Source organism: Limulus polyphemus, unplaced genomic scaffold (assembly GCF_000517525.1).
Source record: "Limulus polyphemus unplaced genomic scaffold, Limulus_polyphemus-2.1.2 Scaffold3229, whole genome shotgun sequence".
NCBI classification, from domain to species: domain Eukaryota; kingdom Metazoa; phylum Arthropoda; class Merostomata; order Xiphosura; family Limulidae; genus Limulus; species Limulus polyphemus.
Genome location: NW_013668839.1, coordinates 87,281 through 101,105, shown reverse-complemented (window position 1 = coordinate 101,105; position 13,825 = coordinate 87,281). Strand labels below are relative to the sequence as shown.

General features: G+C 32.2%; 1 pseudogene; it reads left to right on the top strand.

Annotated features, from left to right (window-relative positions):
• LOC106468937 overlaps positions 1-13,032 on the top strand; it is a 41,850-nt pseudogene extending 28,818 nt beyond the window's left edge.
• Positions 13,033-13,825: the final 793 nt, after the last annotated feature.

The following is a 13,825-nucleotide window of genomic DNA, read 5'->3' as shown; positions in this document are numbered from 1 at the left end:
TTAGGTTAAATGTTTTAGTTGTTTACAGCAGGATAGTACCTGTAAAATCTGAGTTAGGTTAAATGTTTTAGTTGTTTACAGCAGGATAGTACCTGTAAAATCTGAGTTAGGTTAGATATTTTAGTTGTTTACAGCAGGATAGTACCTGTATAATATGAGTTAGGTTACATATTTTAGTTGTTTACAAAGGATAGTACCTGTAAAAGCTGAGTTAGGTTAAATGTTTTCGTTGCATGTTGCTCTATGCTTCGTGTTAACCGTGATAAAACTTTTAATGATTAATATACCTTTCTTCATTTTATTGAAATTGAACCAGAGAAATCCCTGTGTTAAAAAGTTTGTCTGTACATAGGTTGGTTTTATTTGAAAAAAAATAGGATGTGAAAAAGAAATTATGTAGTTGCTACGGTTATTAACATCTGTTCTTAATATCTGCTTGAGTGAATTTCATAGTTAGGTACATGTTTGGTCAAAGACTAGGGTACACCAGATTATTTATATAACTATGGATATATTGATTAAAAAAATGTTTCAGGATTATGGTTCTGTTTTATTAGAGAGTGCGCTGTGATAGTATCAGCGTCTTGGACTTAATGAAGATATTTAGGGTTGCATGAAGAATAGTAGTAATTGGTTTTATTTCAAAGGAAGTAGGAACTGAAAAAAGTTCAAATGCTTTATAAATTTAGAACATGTAGTTAATATAACACAAATATAATAATCATACCAATTGTGACTAAGGCAATCCTTAAAGATATCACTTGTACAATATTGTAGAAATGATTCATGAAGACATTAGAGGTCTAATTATTCCTGATTGTAAAGTTTGCTCTTGAATGAGTCAGTATAAGGTGACAGACTTGATAAACGTGATGTTTGTTATCCTGAAAGTCTGATTTCCATTTTTTTCTGTTACATGTAAAAGAGTAGCCCAAGAGTTGGCAGTGGATGGTGTTGACTAGTTGCCTTCCCTTACTGTCAAATTAGGGTCAGATAGCCCTCATGTAGCTTTGCGTGAAATTCAAACCAAACCTGTCGGATGTAAAATACATATTGTTTTGCTGGCTTTCTTATGAAACTTTCAATCCAGTTTACTAGAGAAATTAGTTATTTGACCAGTTTTACCTGCACATGTTATTCTAATTTCATTTTTATGTTTAGATACTAAAGAAGTGAATTCTGTGTTTGTAGCGTAAACATTTTATTTATGCCTTTGTTGGGATGTAGAATCTATGTACAGAGTCAAGAGCAAGTGGTACAGATAGAAAACAGAGAAACTCTCAGTTGCTCCTGTACATTTCAGTAAAGGTTTGAGCAAAATAGTTAAGTAATTAATACTAATTAGTCATTTTTGTATCCAAACAAAAATAGATTTCCAGAATATTCCGTTTATCGTACAGCAGTTACTGAATGAAAAGTTTATTCCGATTTCATCTTGGTAGGTAAAGACCCTAACAGAGTTACTCATCTCTTTATTTTTAGGGTCACAAATTGTATGCATGTCTGAATGACTTACTTTAAAAAAATTACAGATATTCATTTTTTCAAATATCGTTCATTTTTGATTCACTTAGGTCTAAAAAAAAGTGTTTCTTCCACAATAATGAATAAAAACTTAAAGGTACATCAAATTTTTAAAAATATTAACATGTCTACCTAAGCAAACAAACAAAGAAATATACAGTAGTGTAAAGTAATAAGAATACAACAGAAAAATTGTTTTAGTTTTTCAGAGGGATATGTTAGTGCCCTCAGAGTAAAGAGTTGGGAGAGTGGTTTTATTATGCATAGAATGGTGAATAATATGGCCATTTATTTCATAATTACCTAATTTCTCCAAAACCAGTATTTTAACAGTTAAAATAAATAAATTAATATCTTAAGTATTTATTGAATATTCGAGGATATTTGTCTTATCCCCAACCTATCATGAGTGGAAATGGAAATTAAAGGTGTAAGTTGGTTTTTGTATCATTTACTCTAGTAGTAAAAACCTGTTTTATCCCTGACTCTTATGGCCAGAACTAGGCTTAAAAGTTTTTTATTGGTTGTTATACCAACTACCTGAGTAGTCGTACCTTATTCCTTGTGCGACTAGGGTGGAAATAGATGTACAGTTTTTGTTGAATATGATGACGAGGAACCCTCTTTGAGACAATAAAGTTTGAACTTGCCTTGAATGGGTAATGAAGACAAGTTTAACATAGTTACAAATGTACAGTGTTTTATTACAAGTTTAACATAGTTACAAATGTACAATGTTTCGACAAGGTTATGTCATTATTCATTCAAGCCATCATCAAACTTTAAGGTTTTTATTGGTAGTTATACAAGATGCTTCAATAGTTATACCCTGTTTTATTCCTTACATCACTAGGCTGGAAGCAGATATCAAACGATTAAAAGCAGATTTACAAGCCAGCCGACAGTGTGAACAAGAACTGAGGTCTCAGATACATAGTTATACCCTGTTTTATTCTTTACATCACTAGGCTGGAAGCAGATATCAAACGATTAAAAGCAGATTTACAAGCCAGCCGACAGTGTGAACAAGAACTGAGGTCTCAGATACATAGTCTTACTGTGACAGAGCGTTCTTTCAAAGAAGAGCTGTCACAACTTCAGCAAGACAATGAAAGCCTCCAGAGCAAGTGAGTATAAACAAGGGATTAGAACTTGAGAGGCTCAGTAGTTAGGGTTATTGTCAATTCTTTATCTTAGCTTGAGTAATTTTGTAGTTTTGAACACATTTAGTGAAATTACTAAACTGGACCATATTATTTACATAATTATAAATGTATGGTTGAGAAAAATATGAGGATTATTGGTTGTTTTTTTTTAACAGAGTCTGCTGTGATAGTATCAGGATTTGGGCTTCATTTTAATGTCGATATTTAGGGTTAGCAAGTATATAGGCCTTAATAGTTGTACAGTGGAATAAATCATTATCAACCATGCAGAAGTTATATATTTTTAATTAAGTTACATGATTGCTTCAGAGAGCCAAAAAAAATTTTAATAAGTATAAAATAAGCTAAAATTAATTGGATATATATATATATATATAATGGAACTTTCTGAGTTCTACTGTAAAATTCTAGTTTTTATTATTTTTTGCATTTCTTATATAATGGCCAGTTATCATGTATATATATTACACAAATTCTGTATTGTGCTGTAAGAATGATTATAAGATTTTAGTCTAATAAAATTAAAAAATTGTATTTTTTTATAAAGACACTGTACTTTCAAAAACTAAAAATTGATAGAAATACTAAACCAAATTATTATTTTTTTTGCACATATTTGATATTACTTAGAAGTTTCTACCAGCTTCCTGCAATTCAATTCAGTACAATTTACTTTTGTTATCAAAATACCAGATTTGTTGGTTGGACACACCTTGAGCTCACAGAATTAATGCTTTGATAATATTAGGGTTAGGATTTTTTTTTTTGACAGAGGATTTGCTGTGATAACGTTATAGTGTTAGCAAAGTAACAGTTTCATATGAAGGCCAGTATAAGTGTACCAAAACATTGTTCTGGAGCTAATGCTGTCAAAATGGACTCTGTTGATAAGAATTTTATCAACTGCAAGTTATTGCATGTTGAAAGTGCATCAGACTGATTCTCAATGGCCATTTTTCAACTTTTAAACATGTTGTATTTGAAGTTAGTCTTATTAGCATATTTAAAATGTTTAAGAATTTCACGCTTTCATTGATCTATCAAGACTTGTCAGTCTTTGTGCAAGATCACTTGTTGAAAGAGTTGGTTAAGATTAGTTTTATGTTGAATAAAATATGGTTCACTTTTACCTTAACAGACTACATAACTTGGTGACTGCAAGACAGCAAGATAAACAGTTGATTAGTCAGCTTGAGAAACGTCTGCAAGAAGAGCGTAAACTTCGTAGCTCCGTTGAGTCGACCCTTGCCTCGGAACGGAAGGCTAAAAAAGCTGAAGAAGCTGCAGCGGCAAGAGCTGTTGCAATGGCTACGGTCAAGTAAGTGATCATCATTTGACTCTATTGCAATGGCTACTGTTAAGTAAGTGACCATCATTTGACTCTATTGCAATGGCTACTGTTAAGTAAGTGACCATCATTTGACTCTATTGCACTGGCTACGGTCAAGTAAGTGACCATCATTTGACTATTGCAATGGCTGCGGTCAAGTAAGTGACCATCATTTGACTATTGCAATGGCTACGGTCAAGTAAGTGACCATCATTTGACTCTATTGCAATGGCTACGGTCAAGTAAGTGACTATCATTTGGCTCTGTTGCAATGGCTATGGTCAAGTAAGTGATCATCATTTGACTCTATTGCAATGGCTACGGTCAAGTAAGTGACCATCAGTTGACTCTATTGCAATGGCTACGGTCAACTAAGTGACCATCAGTTGACTGTACTTTGCAAGAATATAAAGAAAGGTTTGATGAGTATTTAGAGATTCAGGGCTGTATATAGTGTTTTATCTTCTATTTCTTTAGGGAGATTGGAAGTTAGGACATTCAAGATAAGCCAAAAGGACTTTTGATTTTACATAATGTATAATATGTATAATTTACAAAATAACTTCAAATAAATCCATCATTTTTAATTACTGTTTGCTCATTAACTCAGTTAACTGTGCTTATTTATACCAAGTATTAAGAACTATAATATACATTAATTTTTAAATGAATGAAAACCCTATAACCCGAGTGCTTTCGAAAGTGCTTGGGTTATAGGGTTTTTATTGATTTCTATCAAGACTTATTGAAGCTACATGTTTTTCTAACATCATTAATTTTTAAGATTTTGTTTGAATCTGTTTTAAGTTTTTCTATTATTTGAAGTTACAGATACATATATTTTTCAGTGTTTATCATTCTTTCTTGTACTAAAGTGTAATCAGTAGTTATTATGAAACATTAAAAGCACATTAGTATGAAAACATAAAGTTGCATATATATTTTCCTATTGTCCTCTTTTTGTAATATTGTCCAATCTATTTGCAACATAACTTTGGTTGAGTTTTAAATTTTTGTTGTTGTTGTTGTTTGCATAAAGACCTGCCAGTGAAACTTAGATAGTTTTCAGTTAGCTTGTGTGTTTGAAACATTACCTTTTTTTTTTTGTACAAACAGTGTCTGAAGCTGGAGTATAAATATTTGATTTTTAGTTTGCTACTTTGTTAGAGAATTTTGAAATATACCTTAAAAGAAACTTAAGGGGTTGAGAAGCTATAAAACCAACTTCCGTTGAAGCAAAGTGGGGTAACTTATTTAATAATTGTATGACAATGTGTTATGATACACCCAGAACATTGTGGTTTGGTATTAGCTCCTAGTTCTTAAATACATCTTGGTTATTCACATTGTTGGAATTCATCGTTATAGGACATTATGAAAGAAAGTTAATGTTGTGTAAGATCAAGATTCTTTAGCTGTAGTTCATATCTAATGTTAGATATTCAGATTGAATGATTGATAAAAATCAATAAAAACTGTTTATACATGTATCATTGTCCATGTAACGTTGAATCTCTCACTAGTTGTATCAATGTCCATGTAACGTTGAATCTCTCCTTAGTTGTATCAACGTCTGTGTAACATCGAATCTCTTCTTAGTTGTATCAATGTCCATGTAACGTTGAATCTCTCACTAGTTGTATCAATGTCCATGTAACGTTGAATCTCTCACTAGTTGTATCATTGTCCATGTAACGTTGAATCTCTCACTAGTTGTATCAATGTCCATGTAACGTTGAATCTCTCCTTAGTTGTATCAACGTCTGTGTAACATTGAATCTCTCCTTAGTTGTATCAACGTCTGTGTAACATCAAATATCTCCTTAGTTGTATCAGTGTCCGTGTAACATTGAATCTTTTAGTTGTATTAACATCCGTGTAACATGAAATTTCTCGTTAGTTGTATCATCGTCCGTGTAGCATCTAATCTGACCTTAGTTGTATTAACTTCTGTGTAACATTGAATCTCTCCTTAGTTATATCAATCTCCGTGTGACATGGAATCTCTCGTTAGTTGTATTAACATCCGTGTGACATCGAATCTCTCAGTTGTATCAACATCTGTGTAACATTGAATCTCTCCTTAGTTGTATCAATGTCCATGTAACGTTGAATCTCTTCTTAATTGTATCAACGTCTGTGTAACATCAAATATCTCCTTAGTTGTATCAGTGTCCATGTAACATTGAATTTCTCCTTAGTTGTATCAGTGTCCGTGTAACATTGAATTTTCTCCTTAGTTGTATCAGTGTCCATGTAACATTGAATCTTTTAGTTGTATTAACATCCGTGTAACATTGAATTTCTCCTTAGTTGTATCAGTGTCCATGTAACATTGAATCTTTTAGTTGTATTAACATCCGTGTAACATGAAATTTCTCATTAGTTGTATCAACGTCCGTGTAGCATCTAATCTGACCTTAGTTGTATTAACTTCTGTGTAACATTGAATCTCTCCTTAGTTATATCAATCTCCGTGTGACATGGAATCTCTCGTTAGTTGTATTAACATCCGTGTGACATCGAATCTCTCAGTTGTATCAACATCTGTGTAACATTGAATCTCTTGTTAGGGCTCTTATTTAACCATATCCCATTTAACCATTTTGATTTTGCTGTTAATTTCATTAGTCATTCAAAATCAAATTGGTAAATTCACCGTTCAGTATGACATGACACGATCTTATTCCCCCATGTTCGTTTAACCAGAAAAATGTTATCTCTCAACTGGTCCGTATGATAGAAGATTCACACATTATTAACTGCTAGCAGTGGATGTACAGACCCTATTAAAGGATAAGCTGTTTTAACCACTTATTTTACTCTAATCCTGCCTAAAAGAATTTCAAGTGCTGTGGCTATTGAGGATTCTCTCTTGTGTAACAAAAATTAGCCGTATAGTTCATGAGCAAGTAGAATGTATTTTTAATTTTTTACCTAATATTTTGTGACAAAAATGAATTAGTTTTTACAACTTCATCATATCTAATGTCTATTCTTGTTTCTAATAATTAAATTTTTTAAACAATTTAAAATAAGAAATGACATTACAACTGTTAAGTAAATAAGTATAATTAAGTTAGTCCTAAGAGAATCATATTTTGTCATATGCTTTTCATGTACTTAAGATGAAATTTTCCGCTAGGCCTGACTGTACGGAAAACTGTAAAAATCGTCGAAGGGATTTAGAAAATGATGTTAAACAACTACGTCGTGAAATAAAACTCAGAGAGGATCAAATGCGACAGATAGAGAGAGAAGCACAGGTCAAGGATCATTCTTGTTATTTCTTGCTCTTATGCATTACAACTGACTGTTCTTCTTGTACAGTGTGTGTTTTTAAATGCTTTAAACGTTTTATTTTGTCATTTAGAAAAAACAAATTGAGTTGGTAAAATTAAATTTTGTTGTAACTATTAGATGTAGTGACAACTTATCACATAACTACCACTAGGTGAAACTTAAATCAGAAAACAAGCAAAATTTCCAATTAAATCTCGGTGCTCATCGTGACCAGAGATAACATTTGTTTTTTTTTTTACTGCTTCATATTTTTTTTTGTGGCATTAAATTTAAATATTTTAGTTCATAAAAATGCAGATAAGCAAAACGAAATCCATTTCTATTTGTAAATTAAAAAATTCTGAACTCAAAAATGACTGTTATATTGGGTATGTTTGTACTTTCACTGTTGCTTTACACTTAGCGACTTTATTCACACGAGAGTCAACTCTTTAGTACGGCTATTTTTGTTATAAATATCACCATACCTAGTAATCGGTAGCTGTGTCTGTAGTATAATACAAAACAAAAATTGTTTGTATAATTTGTAATGATCTAATAATTTTTACTACAATGTTCGCTGTAAGTTAATGATGGTATTTCACAGATCTAGTAATGGTTGTCTCTTTCATTATAACATTTTTAATATATAAAAAGTAAATAATCCTCAGTCATGGAACAGTGTATTGTTAGTCTAAGATTTAATAACAAGTCATTTTTCATTCAGCCTGTACTAAAGTGATTCTATACACCAGTGTAAAAATTAGCAAATTGTGTTATTTCATTAATTGTATATGTTAACACAGTCTCTACGCCAATATAAGGACTCCCAGGATGATACAGAAGTCTTGATGTCAGCTCTGTCTGCCATGCAAGACAAGAATACACATCTTGAGAATAGTTTGAGTGCAGAAACTCGTGTGAAACTGGATCTGTTTTCTGCTCTGGGAGAAGCAAAACGCCAAATGGAAATTACTCAGTGTAAGTTGAGATTACAAGTTAGTGAGGTTTTATAGTGTTATTGGACTTACAGGGTCCACAATATTGATTCATATACTTTAAAATATGAACTATATAAGGCTGGTCTTCTTTTTATATTCCTTCTTTACTATTGACGTTTCTTTACAATGATGTCACTGAGGGCTTGAAACTAACTTTTTAGCTTATCAGCCAAAAAAGTGGCCAACCCTGCTCTGAATTTACTGGCCCAAATAGTTTGGGAACTATTACATGTCTTTCAAAATACTGAATACAGGCGAAGCGTAAGAAACTATTAGGTCTAAATAATGTCTGTAGTTTACATGATTTTTATCACAAATTTTAGGCCTGTTGCTCTACATTTTCTTACAAGAAAAACAAAAATGAAGGACTGGTAATTAGCTACGTAGAAAGTATTGCGTCTTGCTCCATGGAGCATGCAAGCACATCCACGAGTCTTGAGAAATAGAGGCATGTAGGGTGTGCAAGGTGAATTAGTTATAAATGCCAGTCAAAGAACAGTTATTACAATGGATGTACCTACATTTTGGATCTATGAAATTAACTTTCCTGCGAGGTGAAAGTGTCATATTGTGTGGTGCAGTTTTTACTTGCCAATAGTGACCGAACAACCATTCAATTCAAGCTCTTGGTTTCTGACCAACCATACACTTTGACCAGTGAGTCAAGAAAGAAAACCAAGTTCAAATGTGTAATTGATAGTAGCTTTTAATGTGAAGGGTATTGAAGGCTAGTTGTCAACATATTGTAGTTATTTCTTTCATACACAATTAAAGTACTTGAGAATTTCATTAACATTTGCTATAACACAAACTCAATACCACTTGTTTTAGTACACAACAATATCGTGTTGCTGAAAGCTGCATGTATTTATTATCTTTCAGCATTGTTGAGCCAGAAAGAGAAAGAGATTGAAGAACTGAAGTCCAAGGTGGCTGAAGTTATGGCCGTCATGCCACCAACCTCAACTTATGCGGCTGTCAGTTTGGAATCAGACATGGTGTCCTCCTCCATGCTTTACTCCCCGAAGTTCATGTCAGAAGAAAAAGTCACTAAATCATCTCTCGACCCTAATGCTTCTGTTTACACTCCCAAGATCTGCTCTTCAGAAATGTAAACAAAATTGTAACTCGGAAATTATTATTTTTTGTTTGTTTGGAGCCAGTGCAAAAGGAAGACAATAATATAAAAAAAGACCATTCAAATACTCTTTTTTTTTGTTTTGTTTGTTTTTGGGTTTGTATCTAGTATTATTAAGTTTTCTGTGATAACATTGTAAGGTAATTGACAGGTTTTTGTTTTTCAAATTATTAATTCATTGTTAAACAGTACTGCTCACAGAAACCTTCAAACCTTCTTTTGTGCCCTCCTTCTGGGCTATTGTGTTTTATACGTGTGACGTATACCAAGTAGCCAAAGTTGTCGGGGCTTCCTGGGGGCAGTACTGTTGTTAAGTATGTTGAGAGTAGTCATATAATTAAATGCCGAGATAAAAAGTTATGACGGAAGTTTCTTATATAATTTTATCATACTATAAAGTCATTGTTACAATACCTTTATAAAGCTATAATGTACTTTGATGTTGTGTACCACACACACACACACACACACACACCTCCTTGACTTCCCCCATTCATAGGTATTCATGATTTCAAAATTTTATTTTATAGTTTTAATTGACAACGAGTAACAGAAAGAAATATGTGACAGATGTAAGCTTATGACAGGGTATTTTTTCACAGCATTAGGTCATGAGAGTACATCTTATGTGATCATAAATTTACATAATCTTTTGGCACATTATTAATATGTGATAAATGTAAGCTATGGTTAATTACCTGCTTTTTTAAAACAATGATTTTCACTGGCCACAAGTTCTTCTTTTTAATAATAGTAGGTAAAGAAAAAACAAAGATAAAATTAATAGTCTGCTGTCGTTTTATTTTTTTTGATATTCGTTGACTTATAAATGACATAAAGCTAAGGACTAATTTCGATCAAATTCTTCATTTTTGGTGTGAAGTTACATCAACAAATTTTTCTCCATAAAGTGAAGGAGTGGATAAGATGAATGGTATATTTATATCTGTAAGTACTTTGAGGTCTGGAGACAAACGTGATTTTTTTTTTTTTACTTCCAAAGAAGAGAAGTGCTTTAATTTGTGAAGTTTTAATTTAAATAGAAATTTAAATTTTTTCTGCTGATTACTAGAATTAAAAAAAAACACATTTAAAACACACTATATAATTCTCAATGGAGCTATTCTACTGAGTGTCTTTGGATTTTTCCTAAAGAAATTATAAGGACAAATTATAAGCACTTAAGATATTACTTCCTAAAGTGTAATTGTTTTGTGTGTGTGCGAGTTATTTCTTTTTGTTTTATTGGTATCAGCATTTCTCTCTCTCTCTGCTCTAAGTTTGTTGCAGACAGAAGGTTTTTTTAAAGTTGCTTTATAATAATAATGATTAGAAGTAACTTGTATTTTATATTAGGACTCATTTCTCCTCAAACTTAATTGTGGAAATATTTTAACAGAAACACTAATAGAATGAACTATTGCACACTTCAGATTTCTTGATAAGTGTTTTTTGATATTTTTAACAGCATTTAATAAACATTGACGTTAAGTTTACATTCTATAAAACAAATGACAGACTTTTGCTAGTAGGTTACAATATTTTTAGAAGGTGTACAATAAGCGTATAAATGTGGATAGGTTGACATTAATGAAGAACTTGCTGATGTGTGAGTTAATGTTTATAGTTTAGTGTGGAGACTTTAGGTGTAAAATATTTGTTCATCTTCTTTCGTCAAAAATTCACTAGAGTTTAAAGTTTTGATTTTCTTAAAAGGGTGATGTAGGAGACTGCACCTTTTAGTGAAATTTATAAGAAGTATAATCACAGGTTCTTCTCTCAACACTTACTACGAAGGTATATTATTTTACAGAATCAGATGTCAATATTTAATCAGAGATGTTCTGGTAACAGTTCAGCATGCAGGCAATTTTACTGTTTAATAAGAGTATTAATATTCTAAGACTTACAATTGGTAAGTTTTAAAATATTATTTATTATACCAGTTGTTTTTTTTTTAACTACATGTATGAATGATAATTAATGTTTCTTAGATTGAAAGGTTTTCAGGGTTTCTTTTAACGTTTACAAACCGAATGTGTTAGTAAGTCATCCTGTAATAATAAGGGTAAATCTTTCTAAAACTCGGACGTATAGCATATACACTTAACAAGTTAAGTCATCCTGTAATAATAAGGGTAAATCTTTCTAAAACTCGTACGTATAGCATGTACACTTGCCAAGTTAAGTCATCCTGTAATAATAAGGGTAAATCTTTCTAAAACTCGTACGTATAGCATGTACACTTAACAAGTTAAGTCATACTGTAATAATAAGGGTAAATCTTTCTAAAACTCGGACGTATAGCATATACACTTAAGTTAAGTCATCCTGTAATAATAAGGGTAAATCTTCTCAAACTCGGACGTATAGCATGTACACTTAACAAGTTAAGTCATCCTGTAATAATAAGGGTAAATCTTCCTAAAACTCGGACGTATAGCATATACACTTGCCAAGTTAACTTTGAAAACCAAGCAATATCCAAGAGTCGTCATTACATCCTTTGCACATGCCAGTTGAAAGACAAGTTGGTCTGTCAATAATTTTTATAGAGATACGTTGGTTAAACACTTGGAAAAACATTGAGTATTATTATTATGAATGTTACTGACAAACGTTTGATTATTTAGTTTTAAATTCTAGCAATAAATATATTAATTCTACCTATACACATACAAAAGCTAGAAAATAGAACTTGGGTTGTTTGAGTAGTTGGACGTGACGTTTGAACATAAATATTTTTAAGAATGTTAAAAAAGTTGTATACACACTTAAAATATTTGGATATTCTAAAACGTAGCTATATAGGTCTGATACACCCACGCACAATGCACATTTCTTTTTAACCTTTATTAGGTGTTTCTTATCCACTTGATAATGAATGTACGAGTTAAACCAGTTGTCTTCCTTTTCATTGGCTCTTGAGTTTATTTTCTAGCCCAGTGAGTGTTCTCCATTTTCAAGTTTCTACCCCGTTTAAGTTCCTTAATTAAAGGAAAATTCAGAATTTTTTTTTTTGTTAATTGAAGAAGTTCGTAGGGAAAAGCGAGGAAAAGCTTTTCATTGGTCATATTTATTTTGTTGTTTTTACTTTTTTGATTGGAGGAGTTCAGTTGCCTCACTGGTCCAAGACCGGAGGAGGTAGCCTCTGGATTATTATTTAATATAACTGTCTTTTATTGTTAAGCTAAAGCCATTAATGGATGTTGTAAGTACAAAAATGTGAGGTTCTCTCAGTATGTTGGTAGTTATTTATAACAGCAGATCTTGACAGTATAGCAGCAACGGGTCAGTCTTGACCATTTTGGTCTCAAGTGAGATGAACAGTCAGTTGTAAAGACATCCTTTTTCAGTTGCTGTCCGTAATTAGTCTGGTGATAGTGATGTTTTACTACGGGAAAGAAGTTTCTAGAAGCTTTTCGTGTTCTGAATGTTAAGTACTTTTCCGTGCTCTATACTTACTGTTAAGGCTTTATTGACTAGTGTTGGTTCCCCACGCGCTGAAGCGATGGCGGCCGAGGGCATGAACCTGAACCGTTCGATTTAACCTTAACTTGATGGAAATAAAGATGATACTTTACTCAACGTGTTCATTGTTATCTCTGTTTAACAAAGTTTGTCACTCACCCTAATTATACGTGAGGCCCGTACATATTCCATAATAGTACATAAGACTCGTATCCGTATCGTAATTGTATATATTTGTTTTCTTTAAAACTAATACATTAGTCGTAATTGTTTATCAGGATTGTATACAGTTTTATTTTTTAGAATGAAATTTAAACTTCGCCAAAACTGTTTTTATTAACAAGGGTCGTCACCATTTTCAGAACTTGAAGGTGAATGAAGAAGCGTCGTTTAGGATACATATCTATAATAATAAAAGAGCGTGTCTGTGTGTATGACCACCAAAACTCCAAGAGGAAAGAACCTAGAAACCTGAAATTTTCTTAGATTTACCTTACACTATAACCATTTCAATTTCACAAAAGATGTATAGGACATACTGATTATTGTATAAAGTATTTGCACATGATTTAGTCTACTTTCTTCCACTTTTTATTACTGAAAGAATCTTTATGGGTATACACACGGCGTGGTCACGAGTAAATAGACACCACCTTTTATGGAAACAATGAAAATTTTCAGTCGTATTCACATGAATTGATATATTTATAATTTAATTAATATCTAGTAGATCTTCCTTTCGCTTCATGGAGTTCGTTGATACTTTGGGGCATCGTGAGAATCATCTCGTCAATTTTAGGTTGTGGGATTTTCGGCCACTCTTGCTTCAAAACTTGGAGTAGATTGCTCTTCGAAGTTGGTTTTTTGGTTGTTTCTTGACTTGACGGTCGAGTATGGCCCAGAGGTTTTCGAT